General features: G+C 38.3%; 1 non-coding gene across 1 annotated transcript; it reads left to right on the forward strand.

Moving 5' to 3' along the window:
- The first annotated feature begins 463 nt into the window (after positions 1-463).
- LOC143593399 (small nucleolar RNA R71) lies at positions 464-570 on the forward strand. The gene has a single exon (XR_013146095.1). It is a non-coding gene; the product is annotated as a small nucleolar RNA R71 (small nucleolar RNA).
- The last annotated feature ends 11,806 nt before the right edge of the window (positions 571-12,376 follow it).

A 12,376-nucleotide genomic window follows, 5' to 3' on the forward strand; every position in this document is an offset into this window, starting at 1 on the left:
GGCTTGGTAGCCACTGGCTTGTCCCTCTCGATAGTTATTCTGATTTCTCCAGCCAGTGTTCCCGCCGAAGGCGGGGTTTTGATATCTCTAGGGGTTGTTGACGAAGTCAACCTCCTCCTGATTGCTACCCGGGTTAACAGGACAGTCAATGGTGTCATGACCCCCTCGGCAAACCTCACACTCCGCGACGCTCTTAACGGGAAGATCTCTAACGAGTTTGTTTAAAACATCAATCTGCGCCTGCATGCTAGTGCTCGAATCGACTTGAAGTACTCCTCTCGATGACGTGGAAGAATTTCTACCTCTGTGACCCTCGTAGCTCGCTGCAAGATCATCAAAAAGGACAACACACTCATCGGGATCTTTGTTCTTAAGAAGGTTCCCGTTAGCAGTTTGGTTCAACATCTCTCTCACGTGATGAGTGGCTCCATTGTAGAATTTCTCGATGAGCATCCACTTATCTAAACCATGATGAGGACAACTAAGAAGGAGGTCCTTGAATCTTTCCCAAACTTCCCCGAATGACTCGTCGGACCTCATGCGGAAGGAACAAATCTCCTTACGGAGTCGAGCGGATTTAGATGGTGGAAAGAATTTGGTCATAATTTCTCTTGAAGGCCCCCCAAGTGGGGATGGATCCAGCAGGTAGTGACTTCAGCCATTTGTAGGCTTTGCCGGTAAGTTAGAAGGGGAAAGATGGAGATAGATGGCTTCATCGTTCATGTTGCCGATATTGAAAGTTTCGCAGATTTGAACGAACATGTCGATGTGGTTTGAAGGGTCTTCGCTCTCTAGCCCTACGAATTGGAGAGCGGTTTTGATGAGTTGCATGACGTGGCCAGGAATGGACCAGTTGCCAGCGGCGGCACCGTTCGGTAAGGTAATGCTTGAATGAGGATTCGTTTTGGCCTACCATAGCCAGCTACTACTCTCCTAGGCGGTCGATCACACATGTTCCTATCCCTAGAAGATGCAGAAGAAAGAGAAGTAGAAGAAGAATTAGATGCTGTCGGAGAAACAAAACACTTTCTCTCGGGCTGGACTTTCTCGGTGTCGTCAGACGTTTCAAGCTTCGGCGGTCCTTGTGAGCGGGTATGACGCATACGACTATAAAGAAAAACTAAAATTAACAAAGCTAAAATTAGGCTAAAAACAAATAAAAGCAAATAAGCAAGTAAAACGAAAACTGGTAAGTCCCCAAACTCGGGTCATTTTCTAATCGCCTCAGACCGTGTCCCCGGAAACGGCGCCAAAATCTTGATGTGCGAAAATATATATATAAATAAAACACGAATCGCAACTAAGCTTTAAAAAACAAACAATCTATCCTAGTTCAGAAAAACGGCAAGTGTACCGGTCGCGTATAGCAAAGATGAGGAAAGTCTGGATATCGAACTCGAAGACACGTGAGAACGGCTCTGATTATAAACCCTAATCCAAATCCTACCTTAATATTTAATTGATTTTATTTTAATTTTTATTTTAAATAATTTAACTAACTTACTTAACTTAACTTAATGTAACTAACAAGAAAACTTAACGGCACTAAACGAGGTTTTAACAAATGTGGGGAAACGACTACCTAGGCACGAATCCTATTGACGGTTCAACGTCTAACAGAATTAACTAATCACACGACACCAGGATCTTAAAAAATTAACCAAGACTTATTAGATTTCGCTAGAATACCTCTCGGTCTCACCAACTAACCTTCACAAATCTAAGAGGATTGAATAAATGCACCAGGAAAAAGATTACTAAGGTACCCTAGTGACGTATCTCCTCTCAGGCTCAACGACACAAAACCCGCGAAAAATTGGTACTAGCAATTATAGGGATAAAGGGGTAACAATATCTAACCCAATCTAAGACACATATTTGCACGCAAAACTAAACCGGATAAGACCAAAACTCGCTCTCGCGCAATTCTAACCTAACCGAATAAAAACGCGAGACAAACCGACTCCCTATTACCTCTCGGTCGCAAGGAAGGTGAAACTATTGAATTTTAATAATTAATCTCCCTCAAGATTCCTATGGTCGCGCTAACCACAAACAGATCAAAAACACCAAGTCTAAGACCTAAACGTAGAACCCTAACCGAATGACACACAATCAATCAATCAAAGTAATACGCGGAATCAATAAGCAATAATTATATAAAAACAATATTTTAACACATCAAAGATTAAATTAAATAAAGTTTTTCAATAGTAATATGTCATGTAATTAATTAAAACCAAATAAACCGTCAAACAAAATAAGTATTCATCTAAACCTAGGTGGTGCAAATAGTTTAGCTATTCATAATAGTAAAAGAAAACCAAAACAATTTTAGTAGCAAAACACATGTCTAACAATTTTTTGAATGAAGTAAATAATTTTTTAACAAGTAAAACCTAATAATAGACGAACCAATTGGTGCTCCAAACCTCTTACCGCTGCATTTGCCTTGCGTGTTATTGTCAAGAAAGAAATATCTATTATTCTTTCTTAATTCTTTTTTATTGTGGCTGTCGATCAGAAATCAATCACCAAGGAGATTTTCTTTTTTTTTATTTTGTTTACTTGCTTGCTATTGTGAGACAATTCCCACTTCTTTGGAACTGCTCCCTCTTGGTCAACACACCTTGAATCAAAAGTCTTTGTTTTCACTCTTTTGTTTTACAAAAGAGACGATCAATCTCCACAAGCTGTCGTCCCAACTTCTTATTATATGTAGGGTTTTTAATTTTCTTTAAGTTATAATATATATATTGCAAGTAAGGCTTTCTCCTAGTGGGCTTGGGTCGGATTTCAACTTGGTTCTTCAAGATTTGATCAAAAAGGCCCTTCAAGTCTTGCGAAAACTCGGTTCTTTTCCTCTTTAAAACCCGCAACCTACGAAACATAATAAACTTTGTAAGATCATAGTAAAACGAGCAAAATCATCATAAGCAATTAAAATATGATAGAAAAGGTACGGAAAATAGGTGTGTTTTACAACACATCAGGGATAAAAACGCTGGCCAAGTTAGCCTAATCTCTATGATAAAGGCTAACAAAAACAAATGTTTAAATCAAGGATGCTTAGCGTTCATGGCCTATGTCACCGAAGAATCTAAACCCAAAGAAATCAAATACGTTCCTGTTGTTTCCAATTTTGCTGATGTCTTTCCCGACGAACTTCCTGGAATCCCTCCCGATCGTGAAGTAGAGTTTAGAATTAGTCTTATTCCTGGTACTGCTCCGATCACCAAGGCTCCGTATCGTCTTGCACCAACTGAAATGAAGGAGTTAAAGAAACAACTTGACGAACTTCTAGAGAAAGGTTTCATACGACCAAGTTCATCACCTTGGGGAGCGCCAATTCTATTCGTCAAAAAGAAGGACGGATCCATGCATATGTGTATTAATTATCGTCTTGAACAAGGTCACAATCAAAAATCGATATCCACTCCCTCGAATTGATGATCTTTTTGACCAACTTCAAGGTGCTAGCTTCTTTTATAAAATCGATCTTCGTTTCGGTTATCACCAACTCAAAGTTCAATCCGAAGATATCCAAAACTGCTTTTCGAATAAGGTATGGCCATTATGAGTTCACCGTCATGCCGTTTGGACTTACTAATGCTCCAGCCGCGTTCATGGACATGATGAATCGTATTTGGAAGCCTTACTTGGATAAATTTGTGATCGTATTCATCAACGACATATTAATTTATTCTAAGTCTAAGGATGAACATAAAGTCCATCTTCGAACTCTGCTTGAAATTCTTAGAACCTAGAAGTTGTATGCTAAATTCTCGAAATGCGAATTCTGGTTACACGAGGTACAATTTCTTGGACACATCATTAACGTCAACGGTATTCAAGTCGATCCCGCTAAGATTGAAGCTATCAATAAGTGGGAGACTCCAAAGTCGCCAACCGAGATCCGAAGTTTCATAGGTTTGGCCGGCTATTACCGTAGGTTCATTGAAATCTTTTCCCGAATTGCTGTTCCCCTAACTTCTTTGACTCGCAAAAATATCAAGTATGAATGGGGAACAAAACAACAAGAGGCGTTCGATATACTTAAACAAAAGCTCACCCAAGCACCTATACTGGCCTTGCCAGAAGGCATTGAGGACTTTGTTGTATTTAGCGACGCATCTCATTCCGGTTTGGGATGTCTACTAATGCAAAGAAAGAAAGTGATTGCATACACCTCTCGTCAACTCAAAGTACACGAAAAGAACTATAGGACTCACGATCTAGAATTAGGCGCCATAATATTTGCACTTAAGATATGGAGTCACTATCTCTATGGAGTAAGATTTATCGTGTACACTGATCATAAAATCTTAAAGTATATATTTGACCAAAAAGAGCTTAATATGCGCCAACGACGCTGGATGGACACTCTCAACGACTACGACTGTGAGATAGTCTACCATGAAGGTAAAGCTGGCTGATGCCTTAAGTCGTAAAGAGCACGAAAAGCCGAAAAGAGTCCGAGCGTTGAGGCTAAAGATCCAAGTCGAACTCCTCGAGCAAATAAAATCTTCTCAAACTCAAGCGATCAATGAAAACCAAATCTCCGACGAAAAACGCAACGGCACCATTGACTCGCTAGTCAAGGGTGATGATGGTATCCTTAGACTCGACAATAGAATTTGGGTACCAATCATTGGAGACTTGCTTGAGAAAATTTTGAATGAGGCTCACAAATCCGAGTATATGATGCATCCCGGAAGTGACAAAATGTACCATAACCTCAAAGCAAACTATTGGTGGAATGGAATGAAAAGGGATGTCGCTTCGCATGTGGCGAAATGTTTAACATGTTTGAAAGTCAAAGCTGAACACCAAAAGCCTTCGGGATTGCTTCAGCAACCCGAACTTCCCATATGGAAGTGGGAGTTAATCACTATGGATTTCATTACCAAACTCCCTAAAACGACTCGACAACATAATGCTATTTGGGTAATTGTGGACCGACTAACAAAATCTGCACATTTCATACCCATCAATGAGTCGTATTCAATGGACAAACTAGCGCGTATCTATGTGAACAACATTGTTGCTTTGCATGGAGTACCATTATCAATAATCTCTGATCGAGATAGCTGTTTCACGTCTCATTTTTGGAATAGCTTCCAACAAGCTCTTGGTACAAAATTAAACCTTAGCACCGCCTATAATCCGCAAACCGATTGGCAAAGTGAAAGGACGATTCAAACGTTGGAAGATATGCTCTGCGCTTGTGTGATAAACTTAGGCGGAAGTTGGGATGACCACCTACCCCTAATGGAATTATCGTATAACAATAGCTATCACACGAGTATTCAAGCCGCACCATTCTAGGCGTTATATGGTCGTAAGTGTAGAACGCATGTGTGCTGGTCTGAAACTGGAGACAATCAATTATCTGGACCCGAGATAGTCCAAGAAACCACCGACAAGATTCTTCAAATCCGAGAACGACTTAAGACGGCATGTGATCGCCAAAAGAGTTACGCCGATGTCCGTCGTAAGTCGTTAGAGTTTAATATTGGTGATAAAGTTCTTTTGAAAGACTCGCCATGGAAAGGCGTAATTTGTTTCGACAAGAAAGGAAAGTTAAGTACACGATTCGTTGGACCCTTTGAGGTACTTGAACGAATTGGTACCGTCGTATATTGTTTGCGACTACCCGAGGAAATGCAATGGATACACGACGTGTTCCATATCACGAATCTGCGTAAATGTTTAGCCGATGAATCTATTTCGATGCCGTTAAAAGATGTTGAAATTAATGAAAATTTTAAATTCGTAGAACGTCCAATCCAAATAGAAGATTCAAAACTAAAGAAACTCAAAAGACGAACCTTAAAAATCTTGAAAATAAAATGGGACTCGCGAAGAGGACCCGAGCATACTTGGGAACTCGAGTCGGAAATGGGAAGGAAATACCCCCACCTATTCTCGTGAAGCAATCTCGAGGACGAGATTTATTTCAAGGTGGGGAGGATGAAACATCACGGAAATATCGAGCCAAAAATGTCAACTTTCCAAAGTCTAGGGATCGATTCTGCCAAATTCCAAACTTCAAGGTTAAAAATGAAAATTCTGATTTCTAGTCCTATCGTGATATGCGACGGGACAAAAGACAAGCCCATCGCGTATCGCGATGGGGCTTGGTCAAAACTTCTGGAAGAAGTCAACAGCGATACGTGATCGCTGTTGAACCCAACGTCATCGCGTATCATGATGACGTGGCCTGACACGTTGTGACACGTATACCACGTGGCACACCGTGGCACTGTCTGCCGCCACGTGTCACCACGTGGTAACACGTCCGCCACGTGTCGCCACGCGGCACAACGCCTGCCACGTGTCACCACGTGGCAGGTCTAGTGGATGATTCAGCAAGCCTACGTGGCGATACGAGACGGGCTTGCCAAAGGGGCCGTCGCGAACCACGACGGGGTCCAATTTTTGCCTATAAATAGTGGGCTACGGGTTCATCACAACCCACACCAAATTTCACACACATATCTCTCTCTCTAGCCTCTCTCTATACCTCGAAGTTTGTGCCCGATTCCTCATTTTCCGTGCCATACCCCGATAATCGTGCCACCACCTGACGATGTTATAATCAAAAAGATGTTCTTGGAGTAACGTCCCGACAAGTTACCTCGTAAAGCGTGCCGACGTAGAAGAATATTGGTATATCTCGTTTTGCGTGCCGAAGAGAAGTATTGATCAAAGCGAGAGTTGAAAAGATCAAGCGGTGTCGAGGTGCTGCTCGAGTGTCTAGGGGTTTAATGCCGAGTAAGAAGTAGGCATAATGCCCGAATTAAATAATAATAAAATATTATAAAGGCTTGACCCTAAATTCGTAACTATACTCGATGCTTTAAATAAAATAAATAACAAAGAAAAGAAAGAAAGAAAAGAAATATATATATATATATATATATATGTGTGTGTGTGTGTGTGTGTGTGTGTGTGTGTGTTGTATAAATATTCTTTGTTATAAATATTATTTAAGTATAATGAGTATACTTAAATAATTAAGAAATGAATGTGTTTCTTAAAGAAGGAGAAACGTCGGGTTTTACAAAATAAACTAAATGTTTATGAAATACTTTTAAACTAAAGGTTTTTAAGTAAAAGAGAAGTGAACTAAAGGTTCATCGAGATAAATTAATACTAAAGGTCTTAAGCCGGATTGTATATCCGACTAACAAATGGTTATACTGGTACTATAGGTGCGAGAGAGCAAGGGAAAGACCCTCGGACGGTGTTGAATCCGATCCCAAAGCGAAAAGGTGAATACACCCCACTTTTACAAACTTGTTTTCAAACAAATAAACGTGTTATGTGTAAAACTTTATATGAGATTGAGTGTCTCAAAAAAACATTGTAAATAAGAGTATAAGCCTAGCCCTCAGGCTGTGGTATACGTTTTTCTGGATCCTTACATATGTGGTTAAATGCGGTGGGCACATCGCACAACGCTTGGTCACGACCTCCAGCCACGATGGGCCGGACCTAAGTTATGTCCGAGTGATACTGATCATGTGTATATTTATGGTACCTAAGTTATGTCGAAACGCTACGGTGTTTTGCTGAGGTGACCTAGTGTAGAGACTCGAGTTTATAATGATATTTTTTTAACTTAATTATTTCTAAGCCAAGATGGGCCGAGACTTACGTGGTCTCGAGGGGTGACTAAGTAAAGAAATTATTTTTGCGCCAGCATATTCACCAGCATTCGTTGCTGACGTATTTTATAACATTTTGCAGGTAATCAAGAATAGAGCTTGTGAAAACGAAGGGCTCAAGAATCCGATGGCTCGGATAATTTTTGTTAAACTCAAATATAACTAAATGGTGGTTTTGTAAACTAAAAACAAGTAAACGTAAATGGAACTTTTCGTTCCATCTTTTGTATTGTAAATATTTTAAAACTTTGATCCTTATATTTTATAAGACTTCCGCTAATTGAACGTAACTTTGATTTATATACAGTTATGGTACCAATTATTGGGTCGCACTCCTAGGCCTAAGATGGGGGTGTGACTATCTAGGTCGTTACATTGACCAATTGCTTCGGTTTTGCAACTAGGGTCAGTTTCGGATATCTTTCAATTGACCCACTTCCCGAGGTAAAAAGTTGGATTTTTTGGTGTCAAAAGTTTCCCAGGTATGTCTAGTATATCATACTAAAATTTCGTGATGATTGGAGTTCTTTTGATAGGTCAATTGTTAAAAACCGATTTCTAGGGTTCTTGAGTGTTGAAATCGGTAATTGTTGTGTTTCGGGTGTTTTGTGAATGGATGGTCGACCCGATCAGTTTGAGAAGTCTCATATTTGAACAGTAGGAAAACTATTTTTTGGTATTAGGGGCTGGTTTGGTTGATGATACCTTAATCGTTTTGAAAGAGCGCGTAAAATCGGTTAATTGTTAATTAATGTGGAAAATGATGAGATTTCAAACCCTATCAACTCGGGTAGTTAAATATTAATGGGTAGGATGTAAGTATGTTAAATTTTATCCTAATGGGGCTCGTTTGGTTGGTGGTTGGTTAATCGGTTCGTTAACGCACGAATTCAACTCGTTTAACGTAAAACGGGCATAGTTTGGGAACCGTTGGTGGTGTTTTATTGTAAAGGGTGTTTTGGGTAATTCAAGGACTCCGGGGGCTGATGTAAATGGATATGAATGTTAGGTGAGTACATGGACCAATTCAAGCCCATTAGGATGTCTTATAGAATAAACGAGTCGTTGCGGTCTAGTTAGTGAATGTTGTGTGATTCGTTTCAGGAGTTTGATCTGTGTGTGGTTAGCTAGAGGATCTGGTTGTGATATTTTTGTGGTTCATTCCAGGTGAGTTTCATGATGACCCTTTTTAACTATTTTACGTTTTGGGCTAGCATACATGTTTTATGACGATTTTACCCTTTTAAAGCATTTGAATGATATTGCATAGTTTATATTATTTTTACTATCTATGCGTGTAAGTTTGTATGCTAAGCCGTGACCGGGTCGAATGTGAATGTAAAAATTCCTTGATTTCCCTGTTGGGGGTTAATGTGAAGTGTTCCGGGACAGGAAGTACTATCCTTGGGGCGAATGAATGTAAAATCCCCTAACAGTTTATCTGTCCTTAGGGTGAAGGTTATTTGGGTCCTTAACTTTGTGTTTTGGACTTGATGGAATGTGACCCGTGTTACGTGCTTGACTGAAGAAAGATTATTTATTGATTTATAGATGCTATTTATGTATTATTATGATGTTATATATATATATATATATATATATATATATATCATTATGGAAGTCGTATGTTAAACACCTTGTTTGGTCTTAAAATAATTTGATTATTAAAACATGAACTCACTCAGCTCAAGCTGACTTTGCGTGTATGTTAGAATGATTTTCATGTTCTTCGTCATGTTATTATTTTTGAATGTTTTAAATTACATTTTTGTTTTATGGATAATATGTTTCTAGTCGAAGCCCATTTCTATTGTTAATAATTAAGACAACCATGAATGACACTTTTCTTGTCTTAAAAAGAAATAATGTTTGAATGTTTCGTTGACTTTTTCCGCTGCAAGGATACTCTGAATTGGATTTTCAAGTTATGTAAAACTGCATTATCTTTTAATAATTTAATTTACATTTTCATGTCTCAAGGATAATAATTTGATGATTTGTAACTTTCTGCTGCAAGAATACTCTGTAACGAAATTTTGTATTTAAGAAACCAGTTTAACCTTTACTTTTGAATTTGTTTGGAATGATTACCAACTGTAGGACTCCCGGATTTTGGGGTCTTACATTAATACTCCAGATATCCTTATAAATGAAGGCACATCAAACATACAAGTGCAAGTCCCTGAGAGAACTACTGAAATTGTTGAACCCGATAATCAGCTAAGGAGGTCATCACGGTCTAAATGACCGACTAATTGTGACGATTATGTAACCTACCTTAATGAAGCTGATATGGATATAGGAAAATGTAACGATCCATCCTCCTATAAAGAAGCCATTAGCAGCGATCATTATTCTGAATGGAATAAAGCTATGATTGATGAGCTTAATTCCATGAAACAGAATGACGTTTGGGAATTGGTTGAATTGCCCAACGGTGTAAAACCCGTAGGTTGTAAATGGGTTTACAAAACCAAATTAGACCCAAATGTAAATGTCGAACGCTATAAAGCAAGATTGGTTGCTAATGGTTATACTCAAAAGAAGGGAATTGATTATCAAGAAACCTTCTCACCTGTATCAGGGAAGGATTCCATAAGGATTGTTATGGAATTTGTAGCTCATTTTGACTTAGAGCTACATCAAATGGATGTCAAAACTGCTTTCCTGAATGGAGATTTACATGAGGATGTGTTCATGACTCAGCCTGAAGGTTGTAAACCCGAGGTAAAGAAAATTAGTCTGTAAGTTAAAGAAACCAATATATGGGTTAAAACAAGCATCACATCAATGTTATATAAAATTTGACGAGTGAAAAAACAAGGTTTCATAGAAAATCAATTGGATCAATGCACCTACCTCAAAATGAGTGGGAGAAACTTTGCAATACTTGTCATTTATGTGGATGATATCCTTTTAGCAAGTAATAGTATAGATTTGTTGCATGAGTCAAAGCGATTACTTTCGCTTAATTTTAACATGAAAGATCTCAGAGAAGCTTCTTACGTAATAGGCATCGAAATACACCGAGATAGAGCCAATGGGATATTAGGACTTTCTCAAAAGGCTTATATTGAACGTGTTCTTTCATGATAAAACATGCAGCATTGCTCTCCATAAATAGCTCCAGTAGTTAAAGGAGATGTTTTTGGTTATTTTCAATGTCCAAAAACAGAGGTTGAGAGGGAAAAAATGAGGTTGATACCTTATACTTCAGTAGTGGGAAGCTTAATGTATGCTCAAGTCTGAACTCGTCCGGATATTACATATATGCTGGAATGCTAGGTCGATATCAATCTAATCATGGACTAGATCATTGGAAAGCAGCTAAGAAAGTGGTGTGATATCTTCAAGGAACAAAAGACTATAAGTTGACATAAAAAAGAACTGGTAACTTGGAAATAGTGCGCTATTTTGATTCCGACTTTGCAAAATGCAAAGATGACAAGAAATCAACTTCGGGGTACATTTTTATGCTAGCAGGCGGACCAATTTCATGGAGGAGTCATAAGCAGCAATTGGCAATAACCTCCACAATGATAGCGGAATAAGTTGCAGTGTACAATGCAACTTGCCATGAGATGTTGCTAAGAAACCTCATTAATGGACTCAAAATTGTTAACTCCATATCACGACCGCTGAAGATTTACTGTGACAATGCAGCTACTGTGAGTTTCTCGAATATTAACAGTTCGAGCGGAGCTGGCTTGTACCTTGATACAAAGTATTTGTTCTTACCTAACGAGTAGAGGAAAATAATATTTGTATCCATTACATTAGCACAAAAGACATGCTTGCGGATCCGATGACTAAAGGTCAACCACCCAAAACTTTCCAAGAACTAGTGACAAGGATGGGTTTTAGTAAAGATCTTTTGTAATACCATATCAAGTGTGCATTATTTACTAATGTAATTTCCTCGAATGTTTATTTTGTCTATAATAAAGTGTGTGTGCACTTAATGGTCTATAGACAAAATTGTCAACAATAAGGGTTCATAATTGTCATTTGGGTCTTACGTTTTATATTGAGGCTTTAGTATGGCTGTTGGGCGTCTCAGATTAATAGAAATTCGAATGACTGTAACTATCTACTTAAGTTTCAATGTGAAACTTGATGAGTGTTCTAACGTGGTCAGAATTAATATTCATCATAAATGATCACTCAACCAAGTGGGAGAATGTTGGAAATAATACTACTTAAATGATCATGAAAAGTCCCCATTAATTTGGTAGTTACATGATGGATATAATTACATAATGTGAAAGGACTCTTACCTTTTGATGTTTTGTATGTGTATATATAGAGATACAATAGAACACCATACACTATATCGTATGCACACTATCTCCATCAAAACTAAGGCATCTAAAGGGAAGTAAGAAAGATTAATAAAACGGCTTACTCACTGAGCATATATTCATTTGAAAACAGAATCAACATGCACTTTATATATTCAAGCCCTAAAATTCAAATTTAAACAAAAATTATAACAATCCTGAACTAATAAATCTCTTACCTTTTGATGTTTTGTATGTGTATATATAGAGATACAATAGAACACCATACACTATATCGTATGCACACTATCTTCATCAAAACTAAGGCATCTAAAGGGAAGTAAGAAAGATTAATAAAACGGCTTACTCACTGAGCATATATTCATTTGAAAACAGAATCAACATGCACTTTATATATTCAAG

The sequence above is a fragment of the Bidens hawaiensis genome, unplaced genomic scaffold (assembly GCF_021521415.1).
Source record: "Bidens hawaiensis isolate Kalapana, Puna unplaced genomic scaffold, B.hawaiensis_p1.1 tig00042193_1, whole genome shotgun sequence".
NCBI lineage: Eukaryota > Viridiplantae > Streptophyta > Magnoliopsida > Asterales > Asteraceae > Bidens > Bidens hawaiensis.